At 36.7% G+C, this 8,823-nt stretch overlaps 1 long non-coding RNA gene across 1 annotated transcript; it reads left to right on the plus strand.

Annotated features, from left to right (window-relative positions):
* The first annotated feature begins 3,156 nt into the window (after positions 1–3,156).
* LOC125689677 (uncharacterized) lies at positions 3,157–4,016 on the plus strand. The gene is made up of 2 exons (XR_007375390.1): positions 3,157–3,239; positions 3,962–4,016. It is a non-coding gene; the product is annotated as an uncharacterized LOC125689677 (long non-coding RNA).
* The last annotated feature ends 4,807 nt before the right edge of the window (positions 4,017–8,823 follow it).

Raw genomic sequence — 8,823 nt, forward strand, 5'->3', positions numbered from 1 at the left:
TAAGGCAGGAGAAATACCAGTGATGAGGAAGCAGATGGAGTGGCAGTGATTGCCCCTGCTGCCTCATCACAGACTTGTACTCAATATCTCTGCTTACCACAGGCAGAGCATGTCCTGCTATTTCAGGAGTGATAATGGCAGAAGTGAAGAAGAAGAGATGAGTTACAAACTGCCAGAAAGATGCAAAAATACAGGCAATTTAGATCAAGGATTTCCTGAGCTTTTGTGTCAGAAGTAATGGCAGCCAGTGCTGGTTAGGCTGAGTAACAGTAGAAGACCACACACTCTTCTAAAGTATCTCTGATCTTTAGCATTGAGGTGGGAAAACAGCGAAAACTAAAATGGAGTGTCACTGGACTTTGAGATGGATGTAGATTTGAGTAATAGATGTTCATATTTTTAAAGCTACATGTTTTTGAATCTCACCAAGATACAATGGATTAGAGGAAGAAAATCAAGAAAGGCTGTTAACAGGTTCTTCATGTAGATAGCACGTACTACTTGGTGGCTAGAGAGAGTATTTTCAGCATTTATTGATGGGAGAGCTATTTAGCATCATATTCAGAAAAAGAAGAAAGGTTCAGAATTGAGAACATTTGTGGACAGGCAGAAATGAAAGTACTCGGAGACTTCTCATGGTGAAATTCACTGCCTCTTGAAGTGTAGCATATTCTGTCATACGCAGAACAGGAGGAACAGGGCTTTAAAACTGGACCATTCCCAAAGAATTTTATCTCTGGGTGCTGTGCATAATGCAGGAGCCTCTCTCACTTCTTCCCCTTTGCTCCACCAAAGCCATCAAAATAGTTTAATATAAGCCTAGCCTCAGTCAATGTTTGGCCTTTTGAATACACCTGTGCATGGCTGTGAAAGGAGTAGGGCAGATGGGAACCAAAAATCAAGGCTGCTACAGCTTTTTTTGATGTATCCTGTGTTGAACTCAGCTTTGTACCATTTTAGCTATCAGAAGGACCTTTGATGGATTAAAAATCAATGTCTTCAAAAAGTTTTAAAAATGGATGCCCAGGTAAATCTAGTGTTATATACAAGGCTTTATTATTAAAGATAGAAGAATTATTTTTCCTATTAAATCAACCTTCTGGCAGGTACAGATGAAAACTCAGGCTCAGAGAGAATTGGCAATAAGCCTTGGGAGTTGTGCCTATTTAAGATAGGCCTCATTAAGTGGCATTTCAGAGGTAAGAGAACGATAGTAAATGCAGCTCTTTCCAATGTTATTACAGATGTTATTGCTCAAGGACAAAGGCAGCATGCAATAAATCTTCGCAATGATACTTTCAGATGGTGAAGGACATTTTAAGTATAATAATGTGTAAGACTCTTTCTACAGATAACTTCAGATCATGGAGGGCTGCATTGTGAAGATTCTGCTGAAAATAAGTTTGCATAGTTCCAGATCAGTAATCCTGCGGGTAGTAATATGGCACATGTAGAAAAGGGAAATACAGAGCTTTAAGATATGTACGTCTTAAATGGTTGCCTTAACATCAGGCTGGGGCCAGAATCACAGCTTCCAACACAAAACAGATTTTTGTATGTCTCTTTTTTTAGCCTTAGTACTAGGACAGATAAACTCTCAAGGCTATAATTAAAAATTGATGGGCTCAAACTTTGAGAAAATCTCAAGAATTGAAGAGAATTTTAGGGTGAAAACAGTAAACATACAGTCTAGTTAGCAAATAGGACTGAGAGATCGACTCTGCCCTTTATAAAGATAGCCTATATACTAGTAGCGTAGCAGTGGGACTTGTTTCTTATATGATCAGGCAAAGAAGGAGTCTAGATGCAGGCTGTCCTCTTCTTCAGCCTTGCTGGTGGAAGTATTCCCTCTCCTTGCAGAATGTTAGCCAACAGCCTTTGCTCATCCACATATCCCAGCAGAGCAAGGAGAAGTTGTTGTCAGTTGATCTCTCTTCATCTGGCTGTGAACTGCATTAAAGATAGATCCTCCTATCACCTGATAAAGACATTCTCTAGGTGATATAGTCATAGTGTTTTGGTAGCAGTTCTGTGAAGGCTGTTTTAAATCAACGTAGCATACTAACAGGCTGTATGACTTGGCTTCAGCTTTGGCTGGTGTTTGAGCAGAGCCTGTTTATGTGTAGAACAGACTAAATGTGGTCCTCATCTCTTAGTTCCTTATTTACATAACTTTGAACTGTGCAAAATTTGTGCTGGAATTCTACCATGTGCAAATAATAGCATAAGGTGATGGACAAAAGAAAGCTAAGCTCTTACATCTCCTAGTTGTGTCAGAGTATTCAGCTCTACTCATCATGCAATGCAAGGAATGTGTGACATGGACAATGCAATTTAAAATTTATGGGTAAGCCCTTTAATTAATATTATTTCAATGGCCAGAAGGGGCTACTCTGGCAATATTAGATATTATTTTATCTGACATAGCTCAGATAACTTCTCTGTTTTTTGTGGTTTTTTTTTAAGCTATTTACCCAAAGTCGTACTAATAGAGATCAGCATGTCTCCATCTCCTTAGTTTCAGTTGCACTGTTTTATACAAAACCTTTTTTCCTCCCTGAAGAAACCCAAACCACCATTGCTCAATGCATAAAGATCTTAGGTATGATTTTTATATAGATACTGTATAAACACTGCAAATACACATAATTTAGAATCGTACATTTCAACTCTTTTTTTACATAACTTCAGGATTTGTAAAAATATTTAGCATTGGCCTATATTCTCTTGAAAATTCTGCTTCTTATCTTTAGAGAAAGAAAATAGTTAAATGGACTTTGGCAGCAGGTCCATAAGAGATAGCCAGCAGACGAGTTGAGGGCAAATGTAAGGAGGCTGAAGTGGGGAGGTAGTAAAGAAGGAAATATCCAGGACATAAGAGACTTGGGTCGTGTGCGTTATTAAAGGCAAGATGGACAGGTGCTAATGGAGTGAAAGAAAAACAACAACTTGGTTTAAGTGTTCAGTACAAGCAAATGTCAGAGGGGTAAGGTAAATCAGTAGTCTGACATAGCAGGGCTTTTCCTTTATGCTCAGGGGAGATGGGCTTTGGAGGGTTGGCTTCCTCTTATGGCCGTGGGAGTGGCCATGACAGGGTATTATTTAGGATCACTCAGCTTCTGTTGTCACTCTGTGCTCCTTGTGGATGTGCAGATGAGCTTTTATCTTATAACATAAGAGGTGGTTTTGGTAATCTAAATATTAAATATTGTTCTGAGATGCAAGAAGGACAGCATTAGGTATGTGATGAAACAATAGGCTTTTGGTAAGAGAAGAGATTCATATAGTCAATTTTTAAAGAGCAATACAATTTTAGGAAATCCTCAGAATAGGATAGTAAAGTACTTGTTATGGGACTCATAGGTTCCACTAAGAGTTATGAATTAACTAGAAGACTCTTAAGAGCCATAATAAATTGTTCTGTAACAGATATAACTTCTGAATCACAGTTTAATGCCATTATGGTAGTACTGAAAGTTGAGCTTGATGTAATACTTAGCAATTTCTATGCATTATTTATTTAATGAAATGAAATAATGCTTTATTGCAGAATGAGGAGATGAATTTGTTTATTGATGTGGAAGAACACTAGTGAAATTGCTATAGAATGGGCATAGTGATGCCAATTTTTTTTTTCTCCATGTCATTTTATTTTCAGAAACAAATTCATTTCAGAAATAAAACAAAGGAAAAGCATTGACTATATATATATATATTGTGTGCTTTCCCATGTTTGTTATTTTTTTTGGAACAGTTAAAAGCTACAGAATTCAAAATCTTGCAAGCTCTGCTTATTTTCAGATAAGAAAATGCTCTGAATTTGTGTGTGTGAAGTGTGATCTTATAATTCCTTGTGTAAAACCTACGTCTGGTATTTTCTTTCCTGAAAAACCAGTTTTATAAATCTTAACGTTTAATTGTCTCTACCTGCTTACATTTCTGAAACTTTTTGCCTGAGCAGCCTTTATGGATCATTTTCAGGACTGCATGACCTATTCCATCCTTCAGGTTCCTGTATCCTTTCAAATCCTGTCTTGTTTCTTGTTTCTTCTGCAGCACTTATAAGAAGTTCTAAGAAAAAGTACATTTAATCTACCATGGGGAAATCTTGTGCTCAATGTAACTCTCCTGATAGAATTGCTATAATTCCCTTTCCAATATGAAAACTCTTTATTTAATACTAGTAATAGTAAGGAAGTAATAATAAGGTAGCTTAAATAAATTTCCATCATTTTATTATTATCGTTATTATCCTAATAATTCTTTCATGTTAAAAAAAAGTCAGGTGTTCCTTGGCTGAAAACATCTGTCCAAGCACAGTTTAATCCCCATATTTTTGATTATGGGAGGCTTGTTGCTGCAGCAGTTCAGACCTAAACCTCACTGTTGGTCAGAGGAACATGCAACTTTGCTCTCCTGAAGACCAGAACTGTGATTCTACTATTTCCTTTGTGTCTTCCTGAACTCCAGCATCTTCTGGTCACTGCAATCAATGCAGCTATCTGCCTTCATATCCTTCACCTGTTCTTGGTTTGTTAGCATGAGGTCCAGTAGACTGCCTGTCTTCACTGGATGCTTGAATGCTTTAATAATGTAATCCTTATGAATTTACTCTAGAAATCTAGGTTTAGGATAACAGATAAATATGCACATAAATATATTATAAATTATATCTATTATAAATTATATCTATCACAAATTATATATTATGTATTATAAATATATAAATGTATAATATATATTGTGTGTTATACAATGTATAATATTACTAATTATTATTATTTAGGAAAAATTACCTGCATGGAAGGATTTTAAACAAAATATTACAAGGAATGCTGAATAAGCTTTTGTGTTAGTTTAATATTAATTTAATAAGTATGATTTTGAAGTGGAGTCAGTAGTTTTCGTGCATGGGTGGGATTCCAATATATATTCAGATTTTTATGTGGAAGTTTTGTTAATGACCCGTTATATTCAACGTGCTGCTGTAATCAACAGATTCAGCTGACCAAATCTTGGGGTGTGGTGTGAAATGAGCTCTCTTTAGATTCTGTGGATAAAATCTCCATTGATTATAATAGAAGCTTAGGCAAAATGCATATATTGATAGTGAAATATAAGACTCTTAATCTGGATCTGAATTCCCCTTAGAACTGCCCAAAGAACTGCAGGTTGAAACTGTGGGTTATTTCTAAATTGTACAGGGGTATTTATATGCATGGGAACAGATGTGCTGGATGGTTATCCACATCATTACTGGAGTTTTGTCCCTCTACCCCTCTACAAAGCATTTTGCTCTGATGCTACACTGAGATAGGACAAATTGCTATGTCAGCTTTATTGTTCTCTTTTGCTTGAGCATTAAATCTTATGACATGTGGGATCCTCTTTTCCTTTTTTTCTGAGACCCATTCTATTGCTATTGTTTATCTTAAAGAAAGCTTGTTTACATCTGTAAAGCTCAGCGTACCTAATTTCAGTGGATGTGCAGAGGAGCATGTCTTAAATAAGCACTACCAGAAAGCAATGCAGAAAACAATGCTCATTTTCCTTCCTTTATAGAGCTCCTTTCTTGTCCGAATCTTGTGCAGGGAACAAAACAATACACTTGAGAACAATACACCGTGAACTGCATCTTCTTGTCTCTCTAAAATTTCACAACTTAAAGTTGTGAAAGTAAAATAGGATGCCATAATGGTAATTTCAGATATGAATCTCAGTTTTCTGAAGCTTAGGTATAGTGGTGTGGCAGCTTAATCTCAGTGCAGTTCAGCTCTCAGGAAACCCAGTGGTAAGCTTCTAAGGTTGGAAAACTGGAAATATTTGAATCTTGGCTACTGAAGAGATGTAGACAGAAGAAGATACAGGATTTGATATAAACAGACAATTAACTTAGGCCTGGGGCAGCTCCCCTTGTATCACTGAGCACATTTGTCTTTGTTGACACCTCTTTTAGTGAGATTTATTCAGACGCTCAGCCTTCTCTTTTGAATTGCACCAGTGAAAGTCAAAAGTCCAAAAAGCACAAGCAGTAAGCCATTCAGTCACAGTTATTCATACATCTTTCATAGAGGATTTTCAATTTCCACTTCTCAGTATGGATCTGACTTTTGGAATTACTCCTCCCTCCGCTGGCCAAGATTTGAGTATCTGTTTGTTATTCTGATTTTTAGTTTATGCAACTGGAGAAAAAAAATCATATATCATATTATTTTAAAAGCACCATGGTGAAAATAGCTTCATTATATAAGATGGAAAGACCACATTAGAACTAAGTTGGCAAGTTCCTTTTGGCTATCAAAATTATTTTTAGTTTTTGATGAGAGGAACTGTTACCCCTCAAGAGCAATATTTTGTTGATATATTCTTTTGCCAAATTTTCTTTCCACTTTTGATACTGCCATCCTGCTTTTTTTTCTGTTATCATATTTCTACCTTATTGTGTTTTTGCTGCTGTTTACTCACAAGGGCTAAATACTCTGAAACAAGATGAAAGTGCTGAAAAAAGTACACTGCTGAAGCTGACAGATGACAGTGCAGTGTCAGCAGCTTACCTGCATTGAAGATATAGAGTTTTTCACATTTGCAAATAAGACAGACTTTAAGGGTAAGTTAGATTTCAGTGTTAGGTGCTCTGATCTTTAGCTGGTTTTGCATCCTAGTGGGTGAGCCTGATAATGTTTTACATAAGTGGATACTCTGTTCTTAAATGGTTTAAAAGTTCTGTTTTTATGTAAGGGACCCTGGATGTCTTGCAAGCTTAACTGAGATTAGTGAGTTCAGTCTTTTGTGTTCTCAGTCCATTTAGATACTCCTTCAGTTTTAATACATTTAACTTAGGAGTTGTAATTTATCTTAAATGAACACCAAAAGCATCACACCATGGACAAAACTAGCAAATATCTAGATCTCTATCAGTGGGATGTCAGCATACTTCAAGCTCTAAAGTTCAAAATTATTAACCTAGCAGCTGCTAGCTAATTCTGGAGAAATCAGAGACCCATAGATACACAGATTTTCACATTCAAAATTGTTCAGAAATCTGTTGCTTGTACTAAGGCACACCTCATTCTGAGAGAGGATTCTTTGGTAAGACTATTTGCTCTCAGGAGATTTCTGGGCTGTGAGTCCTGCTGCAAAGACTGTTTATACATTTTGTATAAAATAATAAGTGCTTAGTATGTATTTCTTTCTAAGGGGAGGTTTTTCTCTATGATCTGATTATTAGTTTATAGGCTTAGGTGCCTACTTTCCTCTTCATCTGCTTAGTCTTCTAATTTTATTCTGTAGATCTGAGAATCTTCATGTAAGTAGTAGGCTACTTTCCATTATTTCACATACTTTGGTGTACTGTTGGGGTTAATCCCACAGAGTGAAGGAAGAATTTGAACCTATCTCTATTGTCATTCTGAATTGTTATCTGTTGTCTAAAATAAATACCTTTAGCTTTATTTTTAAAGAAAAAGCTTATCTTTTCTTAACAGAGATCAGGCGAAAGACTGATGGAAGGCCATAATTTTTTTTTTTTAAGCTCAGTGGCACTGATAAGGGCAGTGTCATACCATTGTCTTCACATTTTCATGTTGGTTAATTTAATGGGTCAGTTCCTTAAGGGGTAGGTAGAATTTGATGGATCTCACCCAGAAGAGCCTAAATCAGCTTGTTTGGTGCAGTGGGAACCAAGAGCCCTGGTCTCTGTGTTCATGCTTCAACAACTGGACCAGGTGGTCAACTTAGTACCAGTTAAGTCAGTCTTTCAGAGTTTTCAGTCTTTACGTTTGAATCTTGCCTCTAAAACAGCCTTTTGGATTTGAATAATTAGTAGAGAGAATGTTTTAAATTTAAATCTTATAATCTCTTCTTAGCATTTATGGAGAAGTTCAGAACATGTTTTCTTTTCAGGTTAAGCTGAATAAAATACATTAAATGGGGATAAAGAGAGAAAACTGTTGATGAGCCCTTCACATGCTCATATTAGGAATGTTAAGCACAAGATAGAGATGAGAAATAAAAATTCAGCACACTTCCTCACAGACTTTATCTCTCTACTCTTCAGCATACACAGATCCACACTTCTCCACCATATTTACAGTGATTTATAGGAGAAAATTTTAGAGGCTCAAACAAATCACAAAAGCAGTGTCCTCAGCATTTCTTGCAAAAGGGACCAGTGACAAAGATGACTGAGATAATTCTTTGCAACTTTCCACAGTAACTGGATATTATGAGGTGAATTAATCTCTCCTTTGTCTTCTCAGTAAGTATTAACTGGTGTAAATAAAAGTCAGCTGTTTGCCAGTTCATGACAGTAAGTGTTGTTTCCTGCCCAATTTGTCTTCTGTGATGATGAATACTCGAAATGCTCCTTGAAATATTTGTGTGCACTCATACTGCAGGCAGCATACCTTGGTTCTTTTGAAATTGGTTTGAAAGACTGCCTGTTTTCTGTACTGAAGAACTATGCTTTAAAACTTGCTCTTAACTGATATAAACTGAAAGACAGAAGCAGGACTAAAAACTAAGCAAAAATATAAACAACAGAAGAGGAAGACACATACTAGAAAAGATTCCATAAGCTGTTCAGCTTCAGGATTTGGCTTCTCATATACACCAGATGCAGTCATAGGAACCTCAGTGTAGTGGAAATGCTAAGAAAAGGCCTGAAATAGTGATTGAGCACCTGGTGGGAAGGTAGGGCCAACCCAGGGGAGCTCAGGTGCAAGCAATGCACCTGAGTGACTGGAAGGGGTGGAGTCAGGATCCACCCCTTCCCAGATCTCATTTAAGAGTTGGCAGTGGAAGCAAGAGCCTCTTGCTGGAGGT

Source organism: Lagopus muta, chromosome 2 (genome assembly GCF_023343835.1).
Source record: "Lagopus muta isolate bLagMut1 chromosome 2, bLagMut1 primary, whole genome shotgun sequence".
Taxonomy (NCBI): Eukaryota; Metazoa; Chordata; class Aves; order Galliformes; family Phasianidae; genus Lagopus; species Lagopus muta.